This window comes from Ailuropoda melanoleuca, chromosome 12 (genome assembly GCF_002007445.2).
Source record: "Ailuropoda melanoleuca isolate Jingjing chromosome 12, ASM200744v2, whole genome shotgun sequence".
Taxonomy (NCBI): domain Eukaryota; kingdom Metazoa; phylum Chordata; class Mammalia; order Carnivora; family Ursidae; genus Ailuropoda; species Ailuropoda melanoleuca.
Genome location: NC_048229.1, coordinates 48,864,582 through 48,877,240, shown reverse-complemented (window position 1 = coordinate 48,877,240; position 12,659 = coordinate 48,864,582). Strand labels below are relative to the sequence as shown.

Genomic DNA, 12,659 nt, shown 5'->3' with positions numbered 1-12,659 from the left:
CCAGACAAATGTAAATGAGAGCCACATGAAATGCCTCTTTATGCCCATCAGATTAGCAAAATTTAAAATAGGTGATGTCACTTATTTCTGTTTGGTAAGGGGCAGAGGGAAGGCAGTCTCATACATAGTTGGAGGAAATGTGAATTGTTACAGCTTTGGGGGAAAATAAATTAGGCAATATATGTTAAAATATAAACAACACAACAAAAAACATAGCCTTTGTCCCGCAACCACGCTCCTGAGATTCCATTCTGGGACTTAAGGATAAATATACAAAGATATTTATTTTTTTTAAGATTTTATTTATTCATTTGACAAAGAGAGAGAGACAGCCAGCGAGAGAGGGAACACAAGCAGGGGGAGTGGGAGAGGAAGAAGCAGGCCTCCAGCAGAGGAGCCTGATGTGGGGCTCGATCCCATAACAACAGGATCACGCCCTGAGCCGAAGGCAGACGCTTAACGACTGAGCCACCCAGGCGCCCCTACAAAGATACTTATTAAAATGTGTTTTGAAGTGTTGAAAACAAGGAAACATTTCACTCCAGGATGAAAGGTAAATTGTGATGCTATAGCCGTGCGTAAAATATTATGTGGCTATGAAAAAGAGTGAGTTGGCCTTACTCCAAGTGCCCTGGAGAGTTTCCGTAACATATGGTCAAGTGAGGAGCATTGGAGGTGGATAAACATCTATTGTCTATAATACAATGGACTTTTTTTTTTAAGAGAGAGAGAGAGGGCTCGAGTGGGGAGGAACAGAAGGAAAGGGAGATAGAGAATCCCAAGCAGGCTCCATCCCCAGCGTGGAGCCCAACTCAGGGCTCAATCTCAGGACCCTGAGATCACCACCCGAGCCGAAATCAAGACTCAGACGTTCTACGGACTGAGCCACCCAGGCAGCTCATGATGCAGCTTTTAACACTAATACTAGACCGCTCTTTCCCAAAAATGAACTTTTTGTTTGTATAAGACCTGTGAGCAGGGAGAATCCTTCTGGAAGGCTATACACCAGACTGCCAGCCTTGGAAGTGGGGGCTGGGAAGGAAGTAGAGAGGTAAGGGAAGAAGCTAACTTGGTCTACAACAAAACTGGGAAAGTATGTATTGAAAATACGTAACTTAATGTTTTATGTAGGATGCTATTGTAAATCTGTGAAAACAGATTTTCACATGGACTATGAGAAGCCAGTGACACAGACAAAGGAAAACATTGTTTTAATCTTAGGTGGGCCTGTGGGCAGTTTTCCTTCTGGATTTCTATCTTTTCCATTATAGTGTTTCTTTTTTTTTTTTTTTAAGATTTTTTAAATTTATTTGACAGAGAGAGACAGCCAGCGAGAGAGGGAACACAGGCAGGGGGAGTGGGAGAGGAAGAAGCAGGCTCCTAGCAGAGGAGCCTAATGTGGGGCTCGATCCCAGAACGCCAGGATCACGCCCTGAGCCGAAGGCAGACGCTTAACGACTGCGCCACCCAGGCGCCCCACTGTTATAGTGTTTCTTATACAGTGTTTAAAAAGCAGAGAGAAAAAAAAATGAGAGAGAGAGAGAGAGAAAGTTCATGTAATAACAACACAATTCCAAACTGCAGACTGGCCAGTTGATTTTTTCTAGGGATGGGAAGCTCAGGAGTTTGAAAGGAGCTTTGGAAGAGAGGTAAGATAAGACATCCTCCATTATAGGGAAACTGGCTGAAAAGTGAGCTGGTCAGAAGTTGAGAAAACTGTCTCTCCCCCACCCCCATTCCCTACTTCTGGAAGGGTAAAACTGCATCCTTTGCAATAAGTATTTTAGTGCCTAGGCTTTTCTAGGTTTGTTGTAGGCACTGGGGGCACAGCAGTAAGAAACACAAAGTCCCTGTCCCCATGGAACTTATAATCTAATGGGAAAGACAGTTATGAAGTAAGAACAAATACGTATGCACTTGAAGATCAGATGAGGTCGTGATGTAGGTGTGGCATGGTGCTGGGCACACGGGGAGGGGTGGGTGCCTGACCTTGGCTGGGCCGGTCACAGTGGTCAGGATCAGGAGTCGGGGAAAGAGGCTGGCTCTTTTGCACTGATCTTGAAACTGGCGGGGCGGCTGTATTGTCACTGTGTGGAGTCTGATTCTCAGAGACCACGGCGCAGGGGAGAAAGGCAGAGTCATGGAGATACCTAGCCCTGGTGATGGTCTTTGGATACCTGAATCTTCTCATGCTTGAAGCTGGAACCACACCCTTTTGGTTTAAGGTAGATTTATTTATTTATTGTTATTTTTTAAAGATTTTATTAATTTGACAGAGAGAAAGAGCACAAACGGGGGAGGGGCAGGCAGAGGGAGAGGGAGAAGCCGACTCCCTGCTGAGCAGAGAGCCCAATGCGGGGCTGAGGCACCCAGGCCCTCTGCTGAGTGGATGCTTCTTGAGTTTCAGTTTGCACCCCTGTAAAATGGAACCCTCACTACCTCCACTGCCTGCTCACAGGGCCCTCCCCTCAGGGTCAAATGACAGTTCAGTACCGTTCACGACCCCGAATGTCAGAGAAGGCTCCTGGAGCTTCCCTCCCAACAAGTGAAAACCTACATACTAAGAGGCATGTCCAGCCCTGCTGCTTACCCAGGGCGGAGCTCCTTGAGCCTACAGCAGCATTTAAAAATAAGACAGGCTTAGGTCTCGTTGGAGAGAGGAAGGGGTACCTCGGAGATTTGACTTGAAGCTGGTCCAGTTGAGTGACACTGAGAAAACACCCCCTCCCAAAATGTAAAATTTTCACATATATTGGGGGCATACAAGTATCTGCTACATTATTTTTTGCTTGTTTGAAATCTCCTCTAATTGAAAATTAGAAAATGAAGGGGCACCTGGGTGGCTCAGTTGGTTAAGCGTCTGCCTTCGGCTCAGGTCATGATCCCAGCGTCCTGGGTCCTGGGATCGAGCCCCCCATCAGGCTCCCTGCTCAGTTGGGAATCTGCTTCTCCCTCTGCCTCTCCCCCTGCTTGTGCACGTCCGCTCTCTCTCTCTCTCTCACTCTGCCAAATAAATAAGTAAAATATTAAAAAAAAATTAAAACAAAAAGGGGTGCAGGCCTGGCTCAGTTGGAAGAGCATGCAACTCCTGATCTTGGGGTGGCAAGTTGGAGCCCCACATTGGGAGATTACCAAAAAAGTAAATAAACTAAAAAAAAAATTTAAAAGAACAGGGGCCTTGATGTAGATTGGGGGAAGGAAATCCCTCCCTACCAACCAGACAAGGTGTGGTTCCCCAGACCACCTTGATCTCTCTGTCCGTATTTAAACATTTATCCATCTAAAATCAATACAGCAAGGCTATGCTTCAGGCAAGACATAGAAACGGCAATTGGGCTGGGGGAAATCTTCAATTTTAGAGGGAGGTCCGCCTTGATTTCAATTCTGGCTCCATCCCTAAAGCGCCCTGCGACCTTGGGCTAGTGAGTCGCTGCGCCTCCGCGTGCTCTTCTGTATAATGGAGGTAACGAACAGCGCGGGCAACAGCTTAGACGAGACCCCAAGAGCTCTGCGCAGGTTATCCGGCTGGGCCTTGCAGGTGGGGCGCTGGGGACAGAGGTGTGGGAAGGAGGGCGCTTGTCCCTCCGCCAGGCCAGCCCAGAGTGGTTTGCGCCTCCCCGCCCCCACCCTTCGATGGAGGCAAAGTTCCTGGGAAGTCGGTGAGGATTCAGAGGGCAGAGGAGGGGAGTTTGTTTGCGGGTGTGTTGGCTTTTTGAAGGCGGATTGGGCCCCACGGTCGGCGGCGTCCCCACGGACTACCGCAGGGGGCCAGGCTGGGCGCCGGAGCTTGGCGCGGCGAGGGACACCCGCGACAGCCGGGCCGCGGAGCCCCCACCCCCAGCTCGCGGGCCGCACCCTGGGTGGCTCCCTCTCCGAGCGCTGGGAGGTCGCTGGGGGCGTCCTGGAGCTGGCCCGGGAGGGGCGGATGCTGCGCCGCGAGAGGCACGGGACCCGCTCCCTCTGGCTGCGGCACCACCCCTGCCTCCCTGGTACCGGGGGCGGGGAGTCAGGGGACCCGGCTCTTCAGAGAGTGAACCAGACCCGCCAGGCGGGGGAGGTCGCAAACCGTCGGCCCGGGACCCAGTCCCACTTAAAAACATAATTAAAAATACTCCAGCTGGTTGCCAGGATTTAAAATACAAAAGCACACGGAGTGGCGTGGTAGCTTCCCACCTCTTCGCAAGGGTGTTCTCCTTGGAGGCTCTCCAGGATCCTGGCGTCATCCGCTGGGTCAGCTTTGCTTTGGAGACGCCTGAGTTTGTGAGCCCTGCTAGATTCCTAGCAGGTCTGAGGACCTGGGGTGCCATGAGTCAGGCCCTGGGCTAGACAACCCGTGCCCGTGCCCTCAGACCCCTTCTCCCCCTCGCCGGGGAGTTCCAGCAGGCCACGGACCTTTCCGCCGGGTCCCGTTGGATCCCCAGCAGCTGGCCCGGAGCCTGTCACAGAGGAGACCCCAGAGGCTGAAAATAAACGTTTGCCCCTGAAGAAAACAAATCCTTACATTTACAGATAGTAAGAGGTAACTTTAAAAAAAAAAAAAAAGTTATTTGTTTATTTGAGAGAGAGCACAAGTGGGAAGGGCAGTGAGGGCTTGTGCAGGGGGGGCAGGGTAGGGGCAGAGGGAGGGGGAGATGCCGACTGCCCCCTGAGCAGGGAGCCGGACCTGCCGGGCCTGCCCAAGGCAGACGCCCCCACCCAGGGGCCCCAAGAGGTAACTTTTTTGGGCATTATCCTAAGTGCTTTCTGTACTGGCTCATTCAGTCCTCAGGACAGCCCTGTAAGGTAGGAACCAGCATATTCCTGTTTTCACAGACAGGGAAACAGAGGCACAGAGAAACAAAAGAACTTGCTGGAAGGCAGGCAGTCGAGAATACAAAGCTAGCTGTCTGCTTTTGGGTTGTCCCATGTCAGTCTTACCTATTACTAATAGAAACGACATCCTCACCCCATCCAGCAAGCTCAGGATATTAAGGTCCCTCACCTGCTCCCCAACACTTCTCTGCCACCTGGTATAGGAACTGGGAGCCTTGGCTTCCAGAGTCAGCTCTTTCGTTAGTTGGCAAAGTGACCTTGGGCAAGTCTCCCCTGCCCCCAAGATATCAGAAAGGCACTCCCATCTTTGGAGACATGTGGTTGGACTAGATCCTCCCCAAAGCCCTGAATCGTATGGCCTTTATAAAGGGGGCCTGATCTTTCATTTTCTGCCCTTGGCAAATAGGCTCTTCAGGAGTCCTTGGCTTAGCCGGATGGTGGCTCTGCTCCCAGGGGCAGGAGAAGGTTCAGAGTGCTGGCAGAAACTTCCTGAATTTCCCCTGGCTCCTGCTGTGGCCTTGGCGCTGGGTGGGGGCTCCGGGGCCTCTCCCAGTGGGTGCCGGAGGCTGGAGCCGCCTTTGTTTGCCGCAGGAGGCCAGCCAGGCAGCTTTGGCTGCAGGCAGCCCCTGCCCAGGCCTGGGAGATGGTTTTTTTCCCTGTGTGTTGCAGCTGGGACCGTTTATAATAGGAAAAAAAGAGAATGACCAGGCCAGCCGGCTGGAAAATAAAGAGACTTAAAAAGAAAAGGGCTAGGCTGTTCTTCTCCTGTGGAGGCTTTGGTTAGGCAGAAAGTTTTAGTTCCTTTCTGAAAGGCATTTGGGCTTTTGATGTCCCCTGCGGGAGCTCCCTCTGGCCCCTGGGAAGCCAGGCCCTGGCATGTCCCAATGTGCGTGGCCAGGATGGGGCCGGGGCACTCAGAGGAGACAGCAGCAGGCCCTGGGAAATACTGCTCCCAGCCCAAGCCCCCCTCTGCTCCCAGCCCAAGCCCTACCACCCCGCTTTGGTGGTCTTTCACCTGAATTTCCTCTGCTCCCTCTAATTCTGAGTGCTGCTGGGTGCTAGGCGGGCCAGAGGGTGGGAGCAAACCCAGGCCCGCTACTTCCTTCAGTCAGAGAACTAGAGGGATTTCACAAACGGAGAGACTGAGGCAGAGGGAGGGTTTGCTCGAGGTAAACCTAAGGGAGCCTAAACTTCTTGAGTGCGCTTTGCCTATAAATATTAACACGAGCTAACATGTACTCTGCCCTTAGAGCATGGAAGGGCCCAGTTACTGAATCCAGGGACCTGCGAGATAGAAAGAGGTGAGTCCCCTGTCTGGGAAACTGCCTCACCAGCTCTCCTCTCTGGCCTTTGCTAGTTCCAGTCCTTGCGAATGAGCTCTCCTCCTTGTCGGCCCACCCCGCAGCAGGGTCACACCGTATCCATCACGGAAGAAGGACCACAATCAAAACATGACATTTATCACCCACCTACTACATGCAAAGTCATTTCACGCCCTTCACACATCCTGGTGACATTACCTTATTGCTCACTACCATCCTATGCCCCTGGCATTATTCTTCTCATTTTATCCGTGAAGTTGCTTTGTCCTGGGATGGAAAGCCAGGCCCTTTTGTCCTGAGAGGCTGAGCCCTTTCCATGGTACTGTGCCCTGTCTGCCTAGAGCCTGCCTCTGGCTTCTCTATCAGCTTGCTTCTCCAGCCACAGCCATTGGCTGGGCATCAAGTGAGCACCATGGGGTCCTGGGGGGAATACATCAGACTCCAGGGGTCTTCCCTGAAATAGCTTCCAACGTAACTTGGTGGGCAGAGAATCTTCCCCATCGGCCTGTGCTGTCTCCCAGAAACCCTTTGTGTAAAGATGGTTGATTGCCCAGCAATGTGTTGGGAGACTCCTCTGTATGTCGCACAGATTGGCGCTCTTTCTGCTAATGCCATCCCTAAGTTCTGGGCGTCTGCAGGGCACTAGGGATGTAATGGGGAGCTGGGTAGACTCAGCCTGCTGATCCTGCTTCTCTCCTTCCTGCCCATGGGCATAGAGTCCCCAACTGTATGTGCGGGACACAGGGACCACACATATTAGTACTTTGCAGAAATCTCCATGGCATTTCTCTCGGACCTGGGCACCGAGTGGCTTCTTTTCACGACAGTTGTTGTGGGGTGGGGTAGGCTGTTGAAGGAGAGAGAGTACATGCATAGGAAACAAGCAAATACCAGATTTTCTTTGTTTTCCAAAATGACCTAAGCTTAATTGGTCCTGCACACTCTTAGGTCCCTTTTGGTAATTAATAGTGGCTGCAAAAGAGGTGGGAGAGGGTTTGCGACTCCCACTACTCTCTCTACCAGGTGAGAGTGAAGGCAAGTCCCTGACCAGATCCTGCCACACACACCGGTGGTTATCAAAGCAGGTACCCCCTCAGGGACCAAACAGGTCCTATAACCAGCTCAGTGAAGTCCCTGCATTCTATCCTGATTTCAGGTGCTCTAACCACTTCTGGCGTGAAAGTCACGCTGGGGATGAGCCCCTGTTCCACTCCTGGGCAGGATTCTGTGTGCTTTGCTGGGCACCATGCAGTCAGAAATTCTGGCTGCACACTGGACCCCTGAGTCATCAAGCCGGCGATCCTAAGGGTACAGGTGACCCCAGTCTCATGAGATGTGTATTCCCCGTTAAGGCAAGGTGGAAGTGTCTCTAGACTATTGCGCTAAACCACATTTTGAAGGCCTTTCATTTCACCAGCAAGAGCTCATTTCTAAATCTGTCACATTTTTGGATATCCTGTCTGCTAATCAACAAAACATCGGTGGCCCAAGGTCTTGGGACCGGTTCTGGAGTGGGCCCTGCCTGATACAATCGCTCCTCCTTCAAACTTAGAAAACTGGGCACCTAGCACATTCATTATATGCTGACTTGTTGTTTCTTTTAAAGAATCACAGGCATCGTAAAAGAAGTATTTTGAGAGAGCAAAGCAACAAGTGACCCAGAATCAAGTGACCCCAGGCGCGTGTGCCACACACCGGGGCAGTTAGAGGGGGTCCGGGTGGAGATTCTCAGGGCCAAGGCCAAGAGTTGCAAGCTTTCCGAGGGTGTGAGTCCGCTGGGACCCTCCTGCCAAGTTGGTTTCTTTGCTGCCTTGTGGGTGTTCCCTGCAAAGACTGCTGACACTTGAAGAATTAAATAATTATAATAATGATGATAAAATAGAAATGGCTTTCCCAGCTGAACAGAAACTGAAGACAAGGAGGTTCCCACACCCCTTGTATTGTTTTTGGCACCGGACTCCCAAAGCCCCCGGGAGGCAGATGTCTGGGCCTGCTGCTGGTCTCTTTGAGTCGTGGTCCTGGTGGGGGGGGGGGGACACTGGGGACCTTTGGAGAATTTCAGGAGCATCTGCGGGGACTTCCCTCCCCAAAAAGCGAGGCTGAGAACTGAGAGCAAGGGAAAAGACTCTCTTGTCGAGGCTGAGAACTGAGAGCAAGGGAAAAGACTCTCTTGTCTTACTCTGTTCTGAAGACTCAGAAGCTTCAAGAACAAGCCCTGTGAGAGGGATCCTTAATGTTGTAAATACCGGTGTGGAGGTGGGGATTGTGGGCTGCTGCCAATTAGTAATTGGGGTGCCAGGCTACCTCCTGATGGCTTGACCTTAGTACCCCCAGGACAGGAGTGCCTCGAGAAAGCTGGACTCCACGAATGGGTGGATCATGCTAATAAGGCAAAAATGCAAAAGAGAAAAAGGAAAAATCACACCCACTCAAACACGGATCCCCTCTCAATAGACCTCAAGCTGCTAGAAAGCTTCTAGAAAGCAGGGACACGTCTGTCCATCTCAAGGGAACACCAGGGAAGGAAGGGACTTGTCAGCGCAAGGAGGGAACGTGCAGTTCTGTGATTGGCATCTCCCTCTAGAAACATGGTTGTCCTTGGGCGATGGTGAAGGTGAGAGACAGGAAGGAAAGTGGAGGCTGGAGGGTGGCTGTCAGGCCTGGTGGCCTTGCTCTGGGCCCAACAGGCCATCCTCACTAATATGAAAACCTTAGGGCAGCCCCATGAGATCCATGCTACCTGTATCCCCCTTTCGCTGATGGAAAAATGGAGGTCCAGCAAGACCCTTGCCCGAGGTTCTCCCGCGCGGCCATGAGGAAGGCTGCTGGGTCGGAAGATGGGTCAGAGTGGCTCCTAAGCTCGGCTGTGACTACTGCCTCCTTTCGCTCTTTGCTTGCAGCTATGACCGCCTCTCCACAGAATCACCCAGCTCCTTCCCGCCTCAGGCCCTTTACACACACTGTTCACTCTGCCAGGAACTCTGTTCTCTCCCCTCTTTCCTGACTCCTTCCTCCTCCTCCAGGCTCTCAGCCAGACCACCACTGTGACCCTCTGTTTTTTGGCCTCATTTACACTATATTTTTCCTTCTTAGGATTGTTCAAAACTGTCATTAAATAATTATTTATGTGGCCATTTATTAAAAGTCAGCCTCCCCACGAGAGAACGAGCCGCAGCAGGGAGGGCCTGTGGTCCTTGTTCGTGGCTTCCCCCTCGGTTTGGCACACAGTAGGCACGCCATTAATAAACACATGTTGAATAAACAAATGAACGAAGGAATGGACTTCTTTCCTGGGGAACACTGGGGGGTCACCCTTCTCTCCCCAAAATGGCTGTTCCTCATAGGCCGATGCATGTTTTCCCAGCAGAGTGTGATCTTCGGGGAATTAAAAGGTGAACCAAAATCATGAATTTCATATTGTGTATATTCCAGTGACTGTTGTTCACTTCAAGGGTGTGGGTTAATGTGTGCACGGGTGTGTGTGCGCGTGTCTGTGTGTGTGCACACGCGTGCCTGTGTAGATGGGGAGAAGACAGTCATTTGGTGATTTACCCCAAAACACCTCTTGAAAGACTCTGGAGACCTTTCAGGATACTAGTTTACAGGCCACAAAAGGAACCCTATCTTATTTTGCTTTTTTAAAGATTGTCTTTATTTATTTGACAGAGAGAGAGCACAAGCATGGGAGAGCAGGAGAGGGAGAAGCAGGCTCCCCGCTAGCAGGGGACCAGGACCCTGGGATCATGACCTGAGCAGAAGGCAGACGCTTAACCGACTCAGGCACCCCAGAACCCCATCTTATTTTACTTTGTTGTCCTACCTTGTTTTTGTCCCCTACTGCACCTCTTCGGCATTCACTGGATGACAACCTGCCTCTTTTTGAAACTCAAAAAAGAAGCCCCTCTTGCTGCGTGTCTAGGGATGCATTATTAGGAGTGTGCAGAAATGGGGGGGTGCCTGGGTGGGAGGTGCCCCCTCCTGTGGCCAAGTTATGACCTGGAAGGAAGATGCCCGTTTATGTGACCAAGATCTCATTTGTTTTCAAAAATGTCTATTTGTAATTTCTCTTGCATTTATGATGGTGGCTTTTTTTCCATTTACAACGGATTTCTCTGGCCACTCCTTTGGGCAAGAGCAGCGGTCCACTTTGCAGATGAGAAAGAAGAGGCCAGGGGAGGCCTTTCTCGCAGAGGAGAGGCCCAGACTCCTGGATGCACTGATGCAAGTAGGCAGGTGCCGTCACACCGCCTGAAAATGACCTTTTTCTGGTCCGTGGTCACCATGCTGGTGAGAGACAAGGCCAGCCCTGCCCTCACCCAGTGCCCCCTGAGACCCCTTTGGTAGGAGCTACTGGCTTTTTGCTGCTCTGGAATTTTCCTTAAAACAGCGTGTTTTTTTTTTTTTTTTTTTCCCTGGAAGGAGTTAAAAATGAAACAAGCTTCAGAGAAAGCAAGGCCAGGCCCGAGGCGGGGACGAGGTCGCGCTCCCACCGCACCCTGACGGCCACTGAGCTGGGAGACCGCAGACCGGTCTTGCAAGGGAGGGGTGAGCGCCGCGACGCGAACGTGTGTGACTGCGACGTGCGGGGAAGGGGTCCAAAAAACTTTGTGCTCTTCTCCAGGACCCCCAGCCCTTCTGGCTTAGTTCGGAATACGCTGTCGCCCGCCCCCCATCCTGCTATCCCCACCTCTGGCCTCGGGGGCTTCCGCAGTTCCCTGAGGGTGGAAAAAAGGCAGCACCGCGGGTCTCCAACCACCGCCCGCTGACCCCTCCTTTCCTCCAGCACACCCCTTCCCCACCGCGCTCCTTTTGTCCGTCCCCTTTTCTCCGGCTCCCGGCTGGGCAAGATCCGCGAGTCTTCAGCCCCCCAGAGAGCCAGGGCGGGCGAACCGGGGGCTGTTCTCCGCCCCCTCCCCCTAGGAGAGGCAGCCCGCGGCGGGGGCACCCCGGAGCCGAGGCCAACCGCCCCCCTCCCCCAGCGTGTGCCATCTGCCGCCTGTCAGCCTCTCTCCGCGGGCCTCGATCCCAGGCGCCGGCGGGGGTGGGGGAGCTGCTGATTCGGTCCCTCCTTCCTGGCTCCTTCCCAGGCGCCTCGCGGCCTCTGCCCTCGCTTTGGCCCTTGGCAACCCCTCTCAGCTACCCCGGCCATCCCCAGCTCCGAGAGGCGGCTCTCACCGCCCTCCCGGAAGGCCAAGATGTTGCACACTCCTGCACACAAGAGCTGCGGAGGGCGGCGACCTGGGGGGTGGCAGCCCTAACTCGGGGTGGGGTGCTCAGCGCCTGGGTCTCAGTTAGGGGACATCTCTTTCCTGCTTTTGGCTATTCTGGGGATTCTCGCTGCCTCCCGGAGTCCAGGTGTCCGCCTCGGCGTCGCGTCTCGCCGATCACCCGACTGTACCTCGGAGACAGCCTTGAGCGCGAAAGCTTGGCCTCCCCCCCAACTGCCCCTCCACCCCGCCTCAGGCCTTTCCCGGGACCCGCCGGCCGCTGCTCCCTAGCCGCAGGGGTGCGGGGGTGGCATCTACCTCTGCAATCAGCCCAGCACGGGGTTGGAGCCCGCAGGCCCAGAGAGGCGAGCCGGGCGGGGTGGGACAGCGAAGCGAGCCGAGGGGGGCGCGGCGGGCGCCGCTGCCCGGCGGGCCCCGGCGCGGCTCTCGGCGGGCAGAGGGTTTTTCCCTGAAAGGTTGCCCTGGGTAACTCGTCTCCGAGGGGACACAGCCCTCCCCTCTCCAAGTGGCAACTTATCGATCCGCGAGATTGATAACCCCCAGCGCCGCGCCGCGCACCCGCTTCGCTCTCCGCGCTCTGGGGCGAGCCGGCCCAAGGTGGCGCCACTCGCTCGGGAGGGGGGCGATGTCGGGGCCTCTCCGGCACCCTGGACCCGGCCGCCTGCAGCTGGTGGGGGAGGGGGAGGCTTCAAAGGAATGGTTTAGGGGAGTCGCCTGCGGAAGACTTTTCCTAAGTGTGAGCGCTTTCCCGGCGGGTTCTGAGACCAAGCCTCCGTAGGCTCAAGAGTCGCAGGGACGCGGGGCGCCCCCTGGTGGCTGGGGCAAAACTTTGTGGAAAGTAGGAGGAGGTTTCTTTTGTCAACCACTGCAAGGTTTTGGGGCTAAGATGTTCCTTTTATTGTCTAAAGTAAGAAATGCGCACCTACAAATGCGCCCTACAAATGCAGGTGTGGAGGGCCGCCCAGAGTTAGCTGGGTGGTGAAAGAGTTTGCAGATGTGGGGCAGAGATGGTCTTTAAACACCGACCAATGGGCAGAGTTCAAGAGGGACAAGCCGAGTTCGTAGATAATTCATGTGCGTGGGGCATAATTTGCGGAAGTGGCAGTGCTGGGGCAATTCACCCCAGTTTGCGGCCCCCCCTTTTTGCAGTTTGTGATGCTAATTCATCTTGGCGAGCTTGACAGCACGCGTGGGCCCTGTGTCAGTTCCCTCCTCCCGCCCCGGGTGCTGCGGGCGCCCAAGTCGGGGCCCCGCGTGCCGGTGCGGTGCCCGCGCCCGCGCCGTGCCTGCCGCCGCC

The 12,659-nt window shown here is 53.8% G+C and overlaps 1 protein-coding gene across 1 annotated transcript in view; it reads left to right on the top strand.

Moving 5' to 3' along the window:
- Window positions 1-2,011: 2,011 nt before the first annotated feature.
- ZNF423 (zinc finger protein 423) overlaps window positions 2,012-12,659 on the top strand; it is a 337,109-nt gene continuing 326,461 nt past the window's right edge. The window contains exon 1 of the mRNA XM_019794103.2: window positions 2,012-2,225. The gene's annotated coding sequence lies outside the window, so the exon portion shown is untranslated. The remainder of the gene's footprint in view (window positions 2,226-12,659) is intronic.